Source organism: Monodelphis domestica, chromosome 8, assembly GCF_027887165.1.
Source record: "Monodelphis domestica isolate mMonDom1 chromosome 8, mMonDom1.pri, whole genome shotgun sequence".
NCBI lineage: Eukaryota > Metazoa > Chordata > Mammalia > Didelphimorphia > Didelphidae > Monodelphis > Monodelphis domestica.
Genome location: NC_077234.1, coordinates 117749435 through 117768543, shown reverse-complemented (window position 1 = coordinate 117768543; position 19109 = coordinate 117749435). Strand labels below are relative to the sequence as shown.

Sequence of the window (19109 nt, the reverse complement as noted above, 5' to 3'; positions counted from 1 at the left end):
GTACAAGGAAATATTTTTACACTTTTTTGCTTACATATATCTCTTAGTAAGAAATCTTTTAGTTGTACCCTTTTATATAGTGTATATTATTTATTATGTGTACTATTAAAATATATAAAAATAGAAATTCAAAAGGAAAAAGATAAAGATGAATAATATTTTAAAATTTTGCTTATTGTTATTCAATAACTCTTTTTGTTCTCATATATGTATATATATATTTAGTGAGAACAATTAAATTAAATATGCTCTATTATTTTTGGCAACCTTGATTCAAAGATTCTAATTCTGAATTTTAATAACAGTTTAGTTCTTATTCTGAGTTCTGTTTATTTCAATACTGACTTTTAATGTTTAGGAGAGCTAAAAAAGTTATCTCCCAAAAGATCAAAATAAACATAGAAGGGTTTCATTGGACAGGCTTACTAAATCATGATACTCATTTTTCAATTTCATCTTTCAGTTATTTAAAAAATTTTGACCAAGTTCAAATTGTAAATTCTCATCTTCATTGATGTCAGGAAATTGGGCAGTATATTTTCTGGGCCTCGGTTTTAGACAGAGAATGGCTGTATTAGGTAGGGGGATGGGGCTAGTCAGGGAAGATGATGACAAGATGCTTTGGTGGGCCCTGTTTAAAAAATTATGATCCTTTTCACCTCCCCTTCCTCTTCTTTGCCCTCTCTTATACACATATCCTAGGAAGCCTTCTCTCTATGTCCTCTCCTAAGAGTCTATTTTACCCCCCTCTTCTTTGTCCTAAAAAGACAAATCCTAGTACAACATATCATCCAGTTTTAGATTTTTTTCTTTCTGTCATTTTGAAAAGTAAAAATATAACTAAGGGAAAATGTGTTCTTTAAAGAAGTCTTTATGCATTGCCTTACTAGGATTTCAAAGATAGTGAAGGAAAGCTTACTATTGAGTCATTCTTATTTAAAAGACAGAGTCATGACTCTTTGATCAGTAAGATGAAAATGTCTGGGCAGTGTGTGTGCTCTCTTGATCTGTTAGATTACAGACCTTGTAACTGATTAGTGCAATCTTGTAAAGCAGGAGGCTTTAGCAATGTGCCAGTAGGTTCCTACCAAATCAGAAGTTCAGTTTGATAGCACTTTGTTGTACTCAAAAATGTTTTTTAGGTATATAACTGCTCATTTTAAAAGTGAATGAAATGGAAATGGAGTGACCAAACTAATTAAAAGTTGTCTTCTGGGGAAAATCATGGACTAGCCAGGGAAAACATAAGCTGATATCAGAAGTACCCTGTGGCCATGTACACGCTGTGATCATCTCACTTCTTTGTGCCTTATTCTTCCACTTTGGGAACTTCAGTTTGGGTACATTTTCCCTTCCTATGTGGCCATCATCACCCCACTGAGCACTTAGGCCAATGAGGAAACAGAGCAAAGAGGTTTTATGTACACTGTTCTTCACACAGAGAATTCTATCTCTTGACTCCATTCCTTTGTCCTGATGGCCACTATCTCAATTCTGCCTTGTAAAACCCCTTCAAGATTTATTTCAAACACTACCTACCTTCAGTTGTTCAGTTGTGTCTAACTTTGTGACCCTATGTGGGGTTTTCTTGGCAAAGATAATGAACTGGTTTACCATTTCCTTCTCCAATTCATTTTGCAAATGAAAAAACTAAGGCAAAAAGAGTTAAGTGACTTAACCCAGGGCCACATAGTAAGTTTCTGTGGTAGGATTTGAACTCAAGTCTTCCTGATTATCGGCTCAACACTCTTTCCTCTGTTCCACCCAGCTGCCTGCCTTCTATGTGAAATGTTTCCTGATATTCCTAGCCAAGTGTCTTTATGCTAAAAAGTTATGCCATATTTATTTTCTATAAAGAATCAAACATGCATAGTGGATAGGGAGCTGGTTTCCAACCCAGGTGCCTCAAGACCTGCCTCCAAAGATTACTAGTCCTGTGATCCTTGGCAAGACATAGTAACTCTTGGGACTCTAGCTAGAGATTTGGAACACTCAGAAGACCAACTTGAACCAGATAAAAATGTAATTGGAATTGACTTATCAAAATAAATAAAATTTAATTAAATATAGATAACGTTACCTTTTAAAACTAAGTCAATATGGATACTTTTCTGTGTAGATTAGTGGCCCCTATTTCTATTTGAATTGACACCATTGCTCTAGAAAACTCTCTAAGACTATAATTTGTAAATACGGCTATAGGCAGCTTTAGTAGAGATTTCTTAGCTGAGTTCCCTACAGCAATAAAATAAAAAGTTCAATATTTACACCTAAATGTTATATATATACCTATATATGTACATTACCTTCCTGAGCCAAAAGTGAAAGCTCTTTAAGGACAAGAATGTTCTCATATTTTATTTGAAGGCAGCTTGGTGGCTCAGTGGATAAAATGCCATCCTGGAATCAGGAAGACCTAAGTTCAAATCCAGCCCAAAGTATTTCTTGGCTTTGTGATCCTAAGCAAGTCACCTCTTTTTAAACTTAATTCACTGGAGAAGGAAATGGTAAACCACTCCAATATCTGCCAAAATACTCCAACTTGCTACCAATTATTGGGCTGGCTTTCTTTACTAATCTGCTTTTCCAAAAAAAAAAAAATTGCTGTGAGTGCCATGCTTCTCCTCTCTGTTCTACTCCAAACAAGTCCTTGATAGAAGACTAACTTGAGTCTAAGAAATGGAGTTAAAGATAACTGTAGGTCCAAACAAGAGATAGAGGACATTACAAGTTGTAAAATGAATAATTTTGATAATATTAAATTAAAAAAGGTTTATATAAACAAAGCCAAATATAATCAAGATTAGAAGGGAAATAACAAATTGGGTTAAATTATAGCAAATCTCTCTGTTAAAGGTCTCTTTCCTTAATTATGTAAAAACTTATTGAAATTTATAGGAATACAACTCTTTTCCCAATTGATAAATGGTCAAAGGATATGAATAGTCAGTTTTCAAATTAAGAAATCAAAGTTATCAATCTTATAAAAATGTTCTAAATACCTCTTGATTAGAGAAATGTAAATTAAAACAATTCTGAGGCACCAACTCACACTTATCAGATTGGCCGGTAGGACAGTAAAGAAAATGATTGAAATTACACCCTAAGAGATTTAAAAGAGATAGATTTATCTTGAAGGAAGCCAGTAAGCAGAGATGAGAAAAGAGAATGAAGAGCAACCACTGAAAATGTTCATTGTTGAAAGATGAGGTATCATATGTGAGGAACAGCAAGGAAACCAATGTCACTCAGTAACAGAATATATCAGAGTAGTGGTGTAAGGTGTAAAAAAAAAGAGGAAAGCTTGTGGGTGGAGGGCAGGTTAAGAAGTATTTTGATCCGGTAATACAACTACTAGGTCTGGATCCCAAAGATATTTTAAAAAGTGGGAAAGGACCTGTTTGTACAAAAATATTTATAGCTGCACTTTTTGTGGTGGCAAAGAACTGGAAATGAAAGAGCTGTCTCTCAATTGGGGAATGGCTGAGCAAATTGTGGTATATGTTGGTGACTGAAAACTATTGTGCTATAATGAATGAGGAACAGGATATTTTCAGAAAGAGCTGGAAAAACCTATATGTCCTAATGCAGAGTGAAATAAGCAGAACCAGGAGAACATTATTCACGGTTAACTGAAATATTGTGGAAGGATCAAATGTGAAAGACTTTGCTATTAACTGCAACAGCAATACAATGATCCAGGACAATTCTGAGGATTTATGAAAAAGAATGCTATCCACCTCTAGAGAAAGAGCTGTTGGAGTAGAAATGGTGATGAAAACATATGATTTATCACTTATTTGGGTATATGATTTTGGTTTTGTTTTTATAAGATTATTCACTTGCAAATTGAATAATATGGAATATTTTTGAGTGATAATATGTGTATAATTCAGAAAAAATCTATTTTAATGACCTCACCCACTCCCCCCCCAAAAAAAATAAACATTCTAGGAGCAAATAGGTGGCTCAGTGGCTAGACAGTTGGGCATAGATGTGGGAGGTCCTGGTTTCAAATGTGACCTTAGACATCCTAGCCACATTGAAGTGCTTAAGCCAATGTAAGTTTGAACATAAAAATTCACAGAGGCTCCTACTTAAGAAAAAAGGAAGCTTTTTTAATCTTAAAAGCCAGCCAGCAATTCCCAGGGAGGATCTAGCTCCTTGCTGGTGGGGTGGGAGAGATTTTTTGGAGGGTGTTAGGATACCCAGACTCAGGTAAATGGATCAGGGGTTTCTTGAAATAGCTAGAAAAACTCCTCTTCTGCCTTGGAACCAATACTTAATAGTGACTCTAAGATGGAAGATAAGGGTTAAAAAAAATTGTAAATTACAAGTAATGATGCAAGCCAGAGAACAAATGTCTCTCAGACAGAATTTAGAATAAATATATTGATTATATATTTTTGGTTTGTTTGATTTTTATTTACACTTAAACAAGACTCACTATTTAACAGTTTGCAAAAGCGGCCGTATCCATGAATACCAAATGCGGCTGTACAACCTGTACCAGAATCTTGCTTTGATGTTGTTCCAATCCATAGCACAGAATATAGTTTGACTTCTCTTATGGAAACCTCAACTGTTGTCCTATATTTTACCCTGATGAATATTTTCCTAAGTTTAATTTTGTTACACAACCCCTTCCTTAACTCATTAGCAAGACAAGAAATAGCAAAGTCATTAGCAACAAGATGCCTTGAGGTAGGCTGGGTTCTCACCATCTTACAATGTTACACACACTGTTAGCAAGCACAGGAGGTGGAGACTGCTGGGGGCTCCTCTGTGCATCTCGTTATTGCAGCAGATTTTTGCCTTTCACTGTTAACAGGATGGGGTGGCACAGAGAAGTGTGTCATAGCATTGTGGTCGGTACATCCCAGGCAATTAATAAATATTCTTTGAATCGAGGTATGTTTGCCCAAAGCAAGGATGTCTTCTTATTTCTTATTCTTACTTGGTCCTTACTTGCTTCCCTTCCAGTTCAAAATGGAAGGGTGGGAGATAAATCAACAGAAATCTCTGTGAAATGGTAGAAAATGTCACTAGATCCTTTCTAGAAGGGTTTATTTTGGTCTATATTTCTCTTGAGTTGTACTCCCATTGATGCAGGCATTCCAGATTTCCATCCATCCAAACCTAATTACATAGAACTATTGTCCATATGCATCTAAAAATTCTCTACAGGATGGTTCACCCAATGAAGCTGGGGGCCTTTCTTTCTGCCTCTTAATGGAATGGAGATGCCAATTCATTGCTAAACTGTCCACCTGTTATTCCTTGCTTGCTTTGACCAGACTGTCTCTTGCTAATCATAAATCTCTTTTAAAATGCCCATTTTACTACTCTTTTTTTTTTTTCAAAAAAGGCTCTAGCCTATTTACTCATGATGATGCTGGCCTTTGGATGCCCTACAAATTCAAATCTCTGGACTTTATGGTATACTTCATGATTTAGAGCCATCCAGAATCACCGGAAGAATAATTAGTATTAAAATGCAATTTTGTTTCTGGAGAAAATTTGGCAGTTATTGAAAGCACCACACAATTTCTCAGATCTGATCCAGTTTACTCTTTTCCTCCTATTCAGCTCTAAACCTTGGTGATTGTTCTTTCTTCTGCCATGTCTTCTAAGGTATGGGCATTTGTGGACCAGCTCCATGAGTTAGATATATAACTACATATCTTGTTTGAATAATGGGCATTTAGAAATCCACTTGATTTTTCCTGTGTGAATAGTTAGCTAAAACTCTTTTCAGTGATTACAGTTTGACTAAGAATACCTCTAATGTTCCTGGGGTTGATATAGATCTACAAATAACCTCAAGAGCAGAGAATCTTTACCTTTCTTGTGTCAAAGATGTCTTTGGCAGTCTGGTGAACCAAAGAGACTCCTCAAAAGAAAATATGATAAAATTATAGTGGAAACCAATTATATTGAAATAGTTATCAAAATATTTTTCAAAACCCCAAATTCATATATCTCTGACTTAGAATCTCTCATTGAGTATACTTAATTAACTATAAGTTATTTTGTCTTGAGTTAGATTCTGAGTTGGACATCTTCCATTATAATAGTCTTCTCATTTAACAAATATATATTTGAGCACTTACTATATATCCTATAGTACCTAGTGATAGACATAATACACAACATGTGTACCTGGAGAATTCAGTGTGTGTTTATTCTTTCATGTAAGAAGAAAAAGAAAGCTTGGAACAAATTTTATGGTGGTTTGGATATTAATTTTCTTTGGATATGCCAGAAAGCATTTAAAGCCTTTTTATGTCTTTCTTTATTATAATAGATAAATATTTATTTTTTATGAGTAAGGAATATGAAGACAGTACTGAAAGGTAATTTCTAAAAAACATTTTATTGGTTAAGAAATTTTTTTCCAGGGTTACATGATTCATGTTCTTTCCCTCCCCTCCTCCTACCTCTCTCCCATAGCCAACACATAATTCCTTTGGGTTTTGCATGTTTCATTGATAAGACCTATTTCCATATCATTGATACTTGCACTAGGGTGATCATTTAGCAGGGGCCAGTTCACTGTTTCTCAGACTGTTGGAGGGCTGGACTATAAAAACCTAACCCTAACCCTAACCCTAACCCTGACCCTAACTGTACAGCATTATACACAGGGCAGAATCCCCTCCCCCAGATCAACACTCACCATGCTGACATCTTCCATTGTGCAGCCACATAATCCTTTGCTCAGAGCCTCCTTCTAAGGCACCACCCAAAGGATTATGTCACTAGAAGTAGTAGTGTAAGTGAGCGACACTGCACTTTGCGGTGCTGCCACATACAGTGCTCCTCACACTGACCACCAAAGAAAGAGGTGCCCCTTCCAAAGTGCTGTGGGGGCTGGATACATGGCCTCAAGGGGCTGCATGTGGCCTGCGGGCCATAGTTTGGGGACCCCTGATTTAGAGTCTACATCCCCAATCATATCCCCATCGCCCATGTGATCAAACATTTTTTTTCCTGGGTTTCTGCTCCCACAGTTCTTTCTCCGGATGTGGATAGTGTTCTGGAATGTAATTCCTTCCTGTTATTGGATCTTGTATTTACTATTAACTTGCAAATATATATATATATATATATATATATATAATAGGTATTTAATATGATCTAATGTTTCATCATTTATTTCTAATAATCATTAAGTCATATTATTTATTTTATTAGTTATATAGAAGGAAGAAATTTTTTAGCCACAATGATACAGTGACTTCCTACTTATTAAAGATATGAGACATTATCCTAGTCCTAAGGACTTACTGACTGTGTCATAGACAGGTTGAACTTTGTGGTGAGCTAGGAAGGTCCTACTCTGGAAAATTCCCATGTTGATAAACACTGACCTGCATTTTTTCCTGAAGTTATTGTTTTATTTTTGTAATGGAGTATTTAATATAATTGTATGTATATATGTATTATATGCATACACATATACCTATATATATCTATCTATATTGCATACAGAGTAGGCTAGCTTAAAAAGGGCTTAATTTAAAATACAGTTTAGATAACATACTCTACATTTGTGAAAACTAATATAAAATAATACTGCTTCAATAATTCATTAAGAAAAACAGAAAATATATCAGAAATAACTTTTTGCATTTTTATTTGAATGTAAGTTCTTGAAGAGGTTGAGGACAGAGAGAGAAGAGTCCTTAAAGGGACTTCTGGATACATTGTGGGGTTTTAAGTGTCAATATAACTAGTTTTGTATAACTTCATTTCAAAACATATGACTTTTATTTTCCTGGGTGCAGGTACAAGACATGTCTTATATGTACATAATTATTTATATATTTCTCCTAATAGAATATAAAGTTCTTTAAGATAAGGGCTGTATTTTGGGGGTTCTTTGTAACCCTAATACTTCCCATACTGCCTAGTGCCTGGAATATAGCAAGTTCTTAAATGTTTCTTGCCTTGTTTTAGTTTAATAGCCATGTGATATGAAGAAACTCACTTAAACCCTTTTGGCCTCTGTAAATCTGTAAATGAGGGGAATTGGGTTTAGATAACCCCCTAAATCTTCAACTGCATTGAATCAACCATATAAACTGAGACAAATCATTGAGAATGTATTATATAAGTACAAACACTTTTTTTCTTCTTTTCCCTTTGTCTTTAATAAACTCCATTACTTGGTTTAGGAAGCAGCAACATTTGAAGTTGGGGAAAATTTAGGCAGTCAAAGTAAAAAGGGAATATTGGAAAACAGTAATCAGGACTGGTTTTTTTTTTTACTGAGGGATAAGAAATGTGTAAAACAAAATGTTTTTTCTTTCTTCTCACTACCCCCCAACTCAACCTCTATTGTAGAAACAAAATAAACAAAATAAAAAATTATAGGAGTGCCAAATAACATATAGGCCTTAAAAAACTCAAAACAGATGTTCTAGACCATTGAATTTCTTGATCCTGGAGTTCTTTGTGTCTCAATCTTTGGGAACCAATCAGGAGACTCCATGTGCATATAAAATAAATGAAAATTTAAACATCAAGTTTAATTTTGATCATTTAATCAATGTTTTCTAGAATATCAAATCAGTATTAAACAATTTATATTATATGTTTGCTAATTATTTAACAACTAAAAACTGACTCATCCACTTACTCCTCTGAGAATCTATTTTGCTGGTTCATTAGAAGGAAGAGTTAGTCAAAATGATACTATGACTTATTACTTGGTAAAATATGAGATATTAACCTCGCTGATGTGTATCATTCTTCCTCCCCTCCATCCTCTCAAATGAGTTTTTTAGTTGCCAAGGACGAAATTTAAGTTCTGAACTAATAAACCCTTCTGAGACCAAGTCCCTACTAATTATAATTTCCTATGCTGCTTTTTTATCCTTTTGTAATCTCAGGCCCAGTTTTAACACCTTGTCAGGCATTCAGGAACCTCCATCTGTGCAGCCTGGTGCATTTGTAAAATAAACCCATCTGTACAGCTGATTAAAAACTGGATGTAGTCCATGTTTTGTCTCGGCCCTGAAAACGGCAGCATTACTGCACCAGTTGTTGATATAAGAGCTGAGTAGAGAGGAATCCACAAGGCTAATGGTACAAAATAGCTTTTAGTGAATTCATTTGAATTTAATAATACTTTAAAATAAAATCAGGATGAATTGTGATCACCAGCCCCAATTAGAAAGACAGGATGCCTATATTCACATTTGTTTTGCCTATGAAGTCCTCATTTCAGGGCCATATGCAAGGCTAGCCTTTCTGAAAGGCAGTGCAAACTACTGCCTCTCTTTTGTGATTGGTCAAGGTGCTGCTTCTTACTTTCCTGATGGGTAATTGAGTTTCACATCTAATGATTTATTAGTCTACCTGTTAAAATTCAGATTCTTCAGAGAGGGAGCACACAAAGCTGTTTTCAGCCTTTTATGCCTCACTGGGAAATGAGTTTTACTTTCTTTCCTCAGGGAAGAAATTGACAGGATAGAATAGTGGTTCTTTTTTGGGGGGGGGAGGTGGAATATGGGGAGTTATAAACTCCTTGTGGCAGTGTAGAGAAACCTATGGACTTATGAGAACAATCCTTTAAAATGCATAAAACAAAATACATAAGTTTTCAGAGGAAATAGATTATTATAAAATGCCATAAACTAAATGTATTTTCTAAACTGCTTTAAATACCTCAGGTTAAGAAGTCCTGGGTTAAAAGTTTGAGTGAACACTAATATAGTATATCCATGTAGAATAGGGGTAATTAGAGTGCTCACATAAAGAGAAAAAGGACATGAGATTATAAAGCAAAAGGTGCAGAAACCTGACTTTTCCAGCTTCAAAGTTTGACCAAGACCCCACTTTAGTTATATTTATGGAAGGATGAATATCAAGGGCATTTAATTGTACCTCAGTTTCCCATTTCCTTTTGAGACTTTTATTTTTTCAGTCCTGTTTTAATGAAAAAACATATTTTAAAAAATTCTTCAGGATAACCTCTCAATAATATTATCAAAAAATACTTCTTTCATCTGGCAACAACCAACTCTTCCTTTAATTTCACTATTGATTACAAGTTGAATCTAATTTATGTTTTTATCCTGAAACATAAACTTGTCCAGGATAACTAATCATGTTAAGTTATGAAGGACAATTTATAACTGTGAAAGTGTTGAGCCAAAATAGTGGAGAGAGAATTGGTCTCAGTACCAGGAAGACTTGGGGTCAAATGCTACCTCTGACATATGCTGGTTGTGCAACCCTTGGCAAGTCAATTTACCTTTCAGTTTTCCAGGAAATACTCTGAGACTCTAAATTTCAGAGCAGGTACTGATCTTTTGCATTGTTCAGGATAGTTTCCTTATTAGGAATTTATTATACAAATGGAAACACAAGTATGGATAGCAAATAACATAAAAATAATAAGCAGCTATATTTTCCTACTTCCATTTTAATTCATATTGTTGTCCCTTTACTGGAAGGTTTATTTTTCTTGTAGCATTTATTCCAATATCAAGTCCTCCATTATTCCTGAAAAGAAATTTAGGTCTAATTTTGCTATTTAGCATTAATGTTATATCACTGAACAAGTCAGATTATCTGTATATTATCTAATTTCATAGAGGTAAGAGAATAATGATTGATCTTTTGGCCCTAGAGATATTTTAATCTAGGACAGAAGTACATTAGATGGAATGAATTAAAACATTCCAGAAAGGATCTCCTTCCTCCAAATGTTTGCCTTACCTGGATAACTTTCTGAAAAATAAAAAAAAATAAAGCAACTGATAAATAGTAATAAGCAAGACATAGCTTTATATGTGCACATATTTTTTGTCAAAGGATGCCTTTTCTAATGGGGAGAGTTCAGGGAGGTGAAAGAGTTATGTAGATATTTTAGTGTAACAAATGAATAAATTTGAAATTACAAAAATTTGGTGATTCATTCAGATATTCCCAGAAGACATAGAAGATGTAGTTAATACCTTAGTATAAATTAGCTTATTTCAGTCACAAAATTTTAAGAGCTGAAAGTGATCAGATACCATTTTCCTTGAGACTGTAGCATATGGTGCTAGATTAGAAATCAAGAAGCCTTGAAATAAAATCCCACCTAAGACATTTACTATCACTTTGACCCTGCAAAAATCAGTTAGCCCTCATGTTGATTAAAATAAGATCCAAACCATGAGTAATTCTATACTTAAGCATGGGAGACAGCCTTTAAAAATAAGTAAAATAACAAATTCTTACTGATTGACTAATTATTCACTTAGGCAAAATGAATTGTAATTTTAATAAGGAAGAGAATTTACATAATATGTCAATAAGACTTTTTTGGGGATAAGGTTCATGGATTGGATGTGGCAATGAGAAGCAGTTTAAGAAATAGAACCATATGTTAAGATAGTGTATGGAACAGAGACTGGCATGGAGATCATTCCCTATAGAATTTAAGAGGGGTAGCATGGTAGAGAGCATTCTGTTGAAATTAAAGAGTTACTTCTCAGAGTATACCACAGACGCTCTAGTTAGTCAGAGAGAATGACTCAAAGCCAAGCTGTGGTAATGATGAAATTTTCCTCAAATACATAAACTATGAAAACTCTCCTCTTGGATTGTTTTACTACTTTTTCTAAGTTGAATCTGAAAATATTTTAGTAATTACTGTCCAGCCAGTTCAGCACTCTAATACTAGAACATAAAAGATATATCAATTCTATAGTAAAAACACTTTACTAAAATATAAAAGCAGAGCAAATAGCAAGGGGAGGGGATTAAGTAGTTTTTTACCATTTCTTTTCCCATAAATGAGTATAACCCTAAGAGTCTCCAGTGGAATAACAGTTCTTTTCAATCTTATCAGCATAGTGTTAAAGCTGGAAAATTACATCAGAAATTATGTCCCCAAGTTTTAAAAACATAGGATTCAATATCATTTGTCTCCCAAAGAGCTGATTGTTAAACATTTGCCAGCAAACTCCCGGAGGGATGTATAGTAAAAGGAAAAGAAATATTGTGCAGTGCAAAATAACAATAGGAGTGTTATTTGGTGATACCAACCTTTGTTCTGGAAACTTTAGGGAATGGGGACATAGTATGGTGGTCACTAGTGGGAGATTAACTACTCTAGATGAAGCAGTAATTAGTTAATGATTGTCTCTGATATGGTCATCCTGTTTCTCCTAGCACTGAAATCCTTCCCTCCTCATTAGGTAGTAATAAGACTTCTTGATCATACTTCAGGATGATTTCTGAACTTATAGGTAGGACTGACCCCAACATCCTTCACAACCTTATACCCTGTTCTTGTAACTGCTGTATGTCTGGCACTGAGTGGGGTGAGCATTAAACAGGATACCTGGGGAAGACTGCAGAAAGAGGGCTATCCATTAGGGAAGTCCAATAAGTGACACTAGAAAAGGATGTCTAAGCTACACTTCACTATGGTCCTTTCTTTTAAGGGTCTGTGAGACTGTGATGTGGTGAGGAGACTCATGCTATATACAGAAATATCTTGAAAATAGATACTGAGGCAGAGAGCTTATCAAAGATAACTAGAGAGGAAATTTAAAATAATGTTGTTTCAATAGCATTAACAGATGATTTCTTTTAGCTCCTTATGGAGGCTGCCTTTGAATTTCTATTTCTGGAAGGATATAAGGGATCCATTTTTAAAGTAAACAAATAAGTGATGTTATTTCTGAAAGAAACACAGCCTTATTTCATAATTCGTAAATCAAAGCTGCTCAGGTTGCATATAATGCTCAAAAGGCTCTTATTTTTGTTGAGGCATTAGCAGCAATCAGCATAAAAAATAAGAGCTTAATTATCATGCAGATAGAATCTGATAATTATACAGGATTGCAATGTCATATTCTCAGAAAATAATATCCCCGATTAATACAAGCACAAGAAAAGTAACAAGCTCACTGATCACGAAATAGAAAAGAATTTTCCTGGGGAGCTAAGGCACCTGAGCTTTAGGAAATAAAATAAAACTCTTTTTAATCTTTGGTAACTCTGAAAACCATCTGAAAGTCAGGAGGGGAACCGGTAATTTTAATTATACACAATAGTGTTGCTACCCCACTGAGTCCTAGTTTTATTTGAATATAGTCCACTATAGAGCTGGAGGCAATAATAACAATACGTCATTTGGTGTATTGAGATCCACCCCTAGGGATTCACATTAGAACCCTGGGGTGGAACAATGCCCAAATGTTGGTACCTGGATGAACATGATAAATACTTGGACTTCCTTTATAGAACAGTAGGACTAAGATGTAAAAGCTGTGCATGGTGTCTGGCATGTCAGCTTCAATCTGTTCATTTATACGTGCTTCATAAATTTTATTAAATATATTTTAAAATTTGCTGATGACTTTCCCCAAGGGCAAAATCTAGTAGATGAGCAGGAAAAAGAATAGATGACATCAGTTTTTTTTTCTTTTTCCCCCCTCTTAGCACAATATTAAACCATCTGTTTGGGGGATGCCATCTTCACCTCGTCCGTCACAGCAGACAGTGATTCGTGTAGGGACAATGCAAGCACTCTAGGTTTGCAAGGTGTCTTTCTAGTCCATCAGGTAATGACTGGGTGAGTCAGATGTTGGCTTCTCAGAATAGCTACCATTTCCCTTGTGGAATAAGAATAAAACATGTTATTAAAGTATTCGGCAATGCCTTTTCTAGCAGCTCCATATTTGAATGTGTTGGGATGTTTTGTGCCTGGGTACACATATTAATTTGAAAAAAAATGCAGATATGTTTAACATGGGAAAGTTACCCAACAACATGACCATCCCATTCTCTTTTTCTGAATACCTGTCTAGGATTGGATTTGGTAGGGAATTGACAAATGAAAGCCCATGTCTTGAGTTTGGAGTCTCAGATTGATTACTGGACTTGGAACTCAGGTCACAGTGTCTATACAAAAAATAAATAGTGCAATTTATACAAAGCTTAATTTATTCATTCCCATGCCTAATCAAGCTAAACTTAAGAGGATTGCTGGCATCCTTTTGTAATCAACTAAATTTAAATGACTAAAACTATTTTTGTGAGACTCTTTCCTGCCTGTAATAACCCACCTGAGCAGGTGACATTAAATTTATGAATATTACCTACTTCTAAAATAGTAATTTTTGGCACTGTTAAGTTCTGAGGACATATAGAAGCATTTTGCAATCAACAGATTGTATTGTTAGCTAATAGAATGCAGTGAAAAGGTAGTCTTCATTTTGACTATTGGAATGAGAAGCTAGATACAGCTAGTACATGTCTAGTTTTATTTTAAGAATTTTGTGCCAGTTCTCACATATTTTACTTATATGTTTGATCCTCATCACGCTACACAATGAAAAACCCATGTCTAGTCTCTCGATTACTGGGCATGTCATTATATTAACCCAGATTAACACCTACTCATTGATTGAATGGGTTCTACTCTAAAGGAAAATTAAAACCCAAACAATGTGTCTGATTAGGGTAATTTCCTTGGAGACAAGTTTAAAGCAGACTTGAAAAATAGAGTCTGCAAAAAAAAATTAAAAAGGTAATATCCTGTGTAGTTTCTAAGCATTTACCACAGAGTGCCAACCACTGAAAATCATCCAAAAGGAATTTATACCAGGGGGAAAACAATCTACACATTGAATGCCTTGCATGTAAACAAGACTTACAGCTGATAAAGGAGTGCAGTTAAACTTAGGCTTGTAAATTAACAACCAGCAAAGGCTGGAGTAATTGATGCTCAAACAGTGCATGAAAACATGATTTCCTGTCCTTATTCTTATTGAACATGGGGGTGATTGCAACTGCACGTCTTATTGGGATTAAATACTGAAAATCCTTGTACTCCTGAAGTGATTTTATAGTACTTCCTAGGTGATATCTTGGATGTTGATATAAAGGCCTCTAAAGTTCTTATGCCAAAATATTAAATCCCTTTTGTCTTTCTTATTTATTAAGTCAAGCTACCTAGATGTTTAAAGTTACATTAATTAATTTAGTATCCCTAAATTGGCAGAATGTTAACATTGAAGAGAACTTGACATATCATTCCTCTCCCCATGACAGATTTTAGCATCTGCCAGATACCTTTTGCCCTAAAAGATCTGTCCCTTTCAGAAAATTATCTCCTGGGTGCCTTCCAGGGTTAACTTTCTAAGGGTTTTTGTCTAGATCTATTTTGGGGACACTTTAGCTAAAAGACTCATATTATAGTGAATACCTAAGGGGCATACATTCAATACATTCAGTAGCCTATTTAAGCCTCACTTGCAGAATAGATATAAAGCATATATATGCCATCTGTAGGTCAAAGCCACAATAATATTTTGATTTGAAGTTATAATTGTAACCACATTCTTATGAAAGTGGCTCCAAGAAGCCTAGAGATTTGTTCCCTCTTAAAAATATAGCTTTTAATGTTGCCAAAGTACTTCAGGAGTTTGCCTTAACAAATATTAATTCTTCTAGGCCAGGCCCACCTTTCTAGCCCTGCTATGCCCTCCCTCCCCCAATTAAAGCATAAAACACTTAACTAGTACTTGTGAAAAAAAGTATTTTGTGATGGGTTCAATCTTACTCCCGTAGGCCTAATTATCTCAGTTGGTTCCCAATTAATCTATGGAATTGTTAGGATCTTCTTTTAATTAGATCTCATCCTCTCAAAGAACAATCTCCACACCCCTCCCTCATCTTTCACTTTATTATTTTCTTTTCTGGAACCTTGCATGGTGGGAATATTACTTCTGAAATACTCTTTTCTCTGTCTCTGTCTCTGCTTCTCTCTCTCTCTTTTTTTTTATGATGATGATCTTTTTACCCAAAGCCTGCACTGAAGTTTGAGGGGTAATCCAAACATAGGTCCCTCAGTATGAGAGAGAATTAAGTATAAATATCTATTAAGAAGAGTAAGACATCCCTTGTAAATTTTCAAGTTATTATTCAAATTTAACATTTTTTCTTACTAACTCTCTGTAATCTCTTATCTAATTCGAGTGAATGTGAAATTTGGCAGAGAAGTAAGTGATTTTTTGTGATCTTAGCTACCTTTAACTTTATTACATCCTTTAAGGACATTAATTATATTTTTATATTAAGATACAATAAAATAGGATGTAGAAGGAAGATACTTGATCTGACGTGACATTTTGCCTGTTAAATCTCCTCTAGGTCACAGATAAAAGTATCAAAGATAAAAGGTTGCTCTGTCAGCAAGGGGTTTCTTTATATCTTTTTGCTGATAGTTAGGGCACCTTTAGATTCTCTTAACAATTCAGTGGAAATATAGGCAAGAATTACATATTACAATCTTAAATTTTACCAATTTTTGCATTGTTTACCCTTAGCAACCTCTTATCTAATTGTTTGAAATAGTTTCCCATTTATAAAGGATAATTAGTCAAATCTATTCAAATTTCAGGAGCTATAATACCCTTCATTAGCTGGAATTACTGCATTCCCTGTATCATGCCATCGAGATTATTTCCCTTCAGGTTAGGAGTACAAGTTTATTTCATCATAGAGCTGACTAATGTTTCATGAATCTAAATGAATGTATGTGTGTGTGTGTGTGTGTGTGTGTGTGTATGTATGTGTGTGTGAGTGAGAGAAAGAGAGAGATAGAGAGAGATAGAGAGAGAGAGAGAGAGAGAGAGAGAGAGAGAGAGAGAGAGAGAGAGAGAGAGAGAGAGAAACACCAAAGAACAGAATATCCGGGTCTTTAACATTTTTTAAAGTTAGATATATAATGGATCTTGCTTAGTCATATATGATATAAACATGTTCCAAATGCCTACATTATTCTTTTGCTCTGAAAATATCTGCATTTGTAACTGACAAAATTGTCCCACATCTAATATGGAGACATTATTTCCTAGGAAAACAAAGAAAAAATTAATAAATTTATAATAGCATACAGTCTCTGAAGTATGCTAGGTGTTAATATAAAATCTATGGAAATACATGTCTAGATCTGATCATAACATATTCGGAGTCCATGCTTGGTGTTTGTGTCATAAATGAAACTGATTTACAATGAAACTAAAGTTTCTTGGGGGTTCTTTCACTCACATTATGCTGGTGCACTTCTATAACAGGTAGTGTTTTATATAACAAACTTACTCTATGTGGGATTTAAATACTTTTATATCATTCTATATATTTATTTAATATCATTCTGCAAAGAGACATCTGTTAGGCACTTTTTATGGGAAACATTAATTTAGAATTTAGAAGCTCAGCAGGCTCTACTATAAGGAAGTCACCTTGCCAGTATTTTCTGCAAAGGGGCAGATGTTTGTGGACCTTTGTGTGACTCCTATTATGCCAGAACTTCTAATCTCTGATGTTCATCATCTCTCTCCTATGTTACTCTTTTTTCCCCCTCCTTTGTCTCTTTCCTTCTGTCATTTATATGCTATCACTTTTTTGTCTTTTTGCAAGCCCGGTAGGATATACCTTTCCGTCTAGTCAGAGAACCAACTCATCAGAATGGAATGGTTCTCATCTTCATTGTTTGGCTCTTCTCATCTCTTTCAGTTATGGCTTACTGTGTATTATTACCAAAGAACTGTTCTGTTGTTTCTATATCTGTTAGGTTGTTTTGACCTCTTCAGAATTCTTTGCACAGGTAGATCCTTGAACATTTCAGAAAACCAATATCCAGATGAAGTATAGATGATCAGAAATGTTTTTGCATTATAGATTGAATTGATTTTATAACTCTAAAATATAACTTTAGAATGGATACAGATTATAATATTTTGGTGCCTTTTTCAAGAGTCAATTGACATTTGAAATGTTGCATAGAAAATCTGATTAAAAAAACTGGTCTCTCAATCTGGAATAGCTGGGTTCAAATCTTGCCCCAGAAACATACTACTTGTATAATGATGAAAATGTCAATTATCTTCTCAGTTTCCCTTCAGAACTCTCCAAGACTTCAATTTTAGAGAACTGGATGATATGCATTGAAAAAGGAAATTTCTTCACCTGGAATTCTCTTTATTAATTTAATCACCTGTAGATCAGAAGTGAGGAAAAATGGAAGAAAGATAATAAACACAAATTTATTATATTTCCACAAAATATTTAGACAGTAATAGATTAGGTTATTTTGATAACTTTAAAGAACAATTAAATATTAGCTTACTAGGTATTCATCTGTTATTAATATAAAATATTATGTTTGATTCTTCTTTTTGTTTTTCACAACCTGCCTGCCCTTGCTCAGCTATACTATCATTAGACTGTAAGCTTATGTATCTTTCATACCCCCTTTGCCCAATACATTACCTGGGGCATATAACTTTTTGCCAAGTGCCTTGCTCAATAAATGTCTGTTGAATAAAGGAATGAACCTGAAATTTGTTATAAAGCATAGATGGTTAGGATGAATTAACCCCTACTAATGACACACACACACACAAAAAAAGACTCAAAGCACTTGTCATACTGATGTTTAGTTAATAAATGTCATCTTTGTGTATGAAAGATAGCACATGTAAATTCCATATCCATATATTTAAAATATCATTAAAACCTTTCTATGATTTTAGTGACAGAGATTTTCCACTTGGACCCCCAAAACAAGCATTTTACTGACCCAATAAGTATCTCAAATTAATTTAGTTCCTTCAGCTCATAGCACAGTGCTTGAAAAAATGTAAGGGCTTAATAGATGTTCTATTCATCCATCCATCCATCCATCCATCCATCCATCCATCCATCCATCTATCTATCTATCATCTATTTGTCTAACTAGAGGCTCTTAAGGGCAGGTCTTCAGAATAGTTGTGCACTATTTGAAAGTTTTTTAATATATATTTTTAAACCTCTTTCCGTCTCTCTGTCTCTGTCTACTTCCTCCCATTCTTCCCTCCTTCCCTTCATCACTCCCTCTCTTTCCATTTCTGTCTTTCTGTCTCTCTCTCCCCATCTCTCCATCTCCATCTTCGTTTCTGTCTCTGTCTCTTTCTCTCTCTTTCTCTGTCTTTCTGCCTCTGTCTCTCTCAGTCTCTGTCTCTCTCTCACTCTCTCTCTCACACACACACATGCACACACTTTAAGCTTAGTATGCCAATTGTGAATCACTTCAAATAGTTTACTTTACC

At 34.7% G+C, this 19109-nt stretch overlaps 1 protein-coding gene across 6 annotated transcripts in view; it reads left to right on the top strand.

The window, feature by feature from the left end:
• PCDH9 (protocadherin 9) overlaps positions 1 to 19109 on the top strand; it is a 1086222-nt gene that overhangs the window by 527857 nt on the left and 539256 nt on the right. The gene's annotated exons all lie outside the window — the stretch shown is intronic.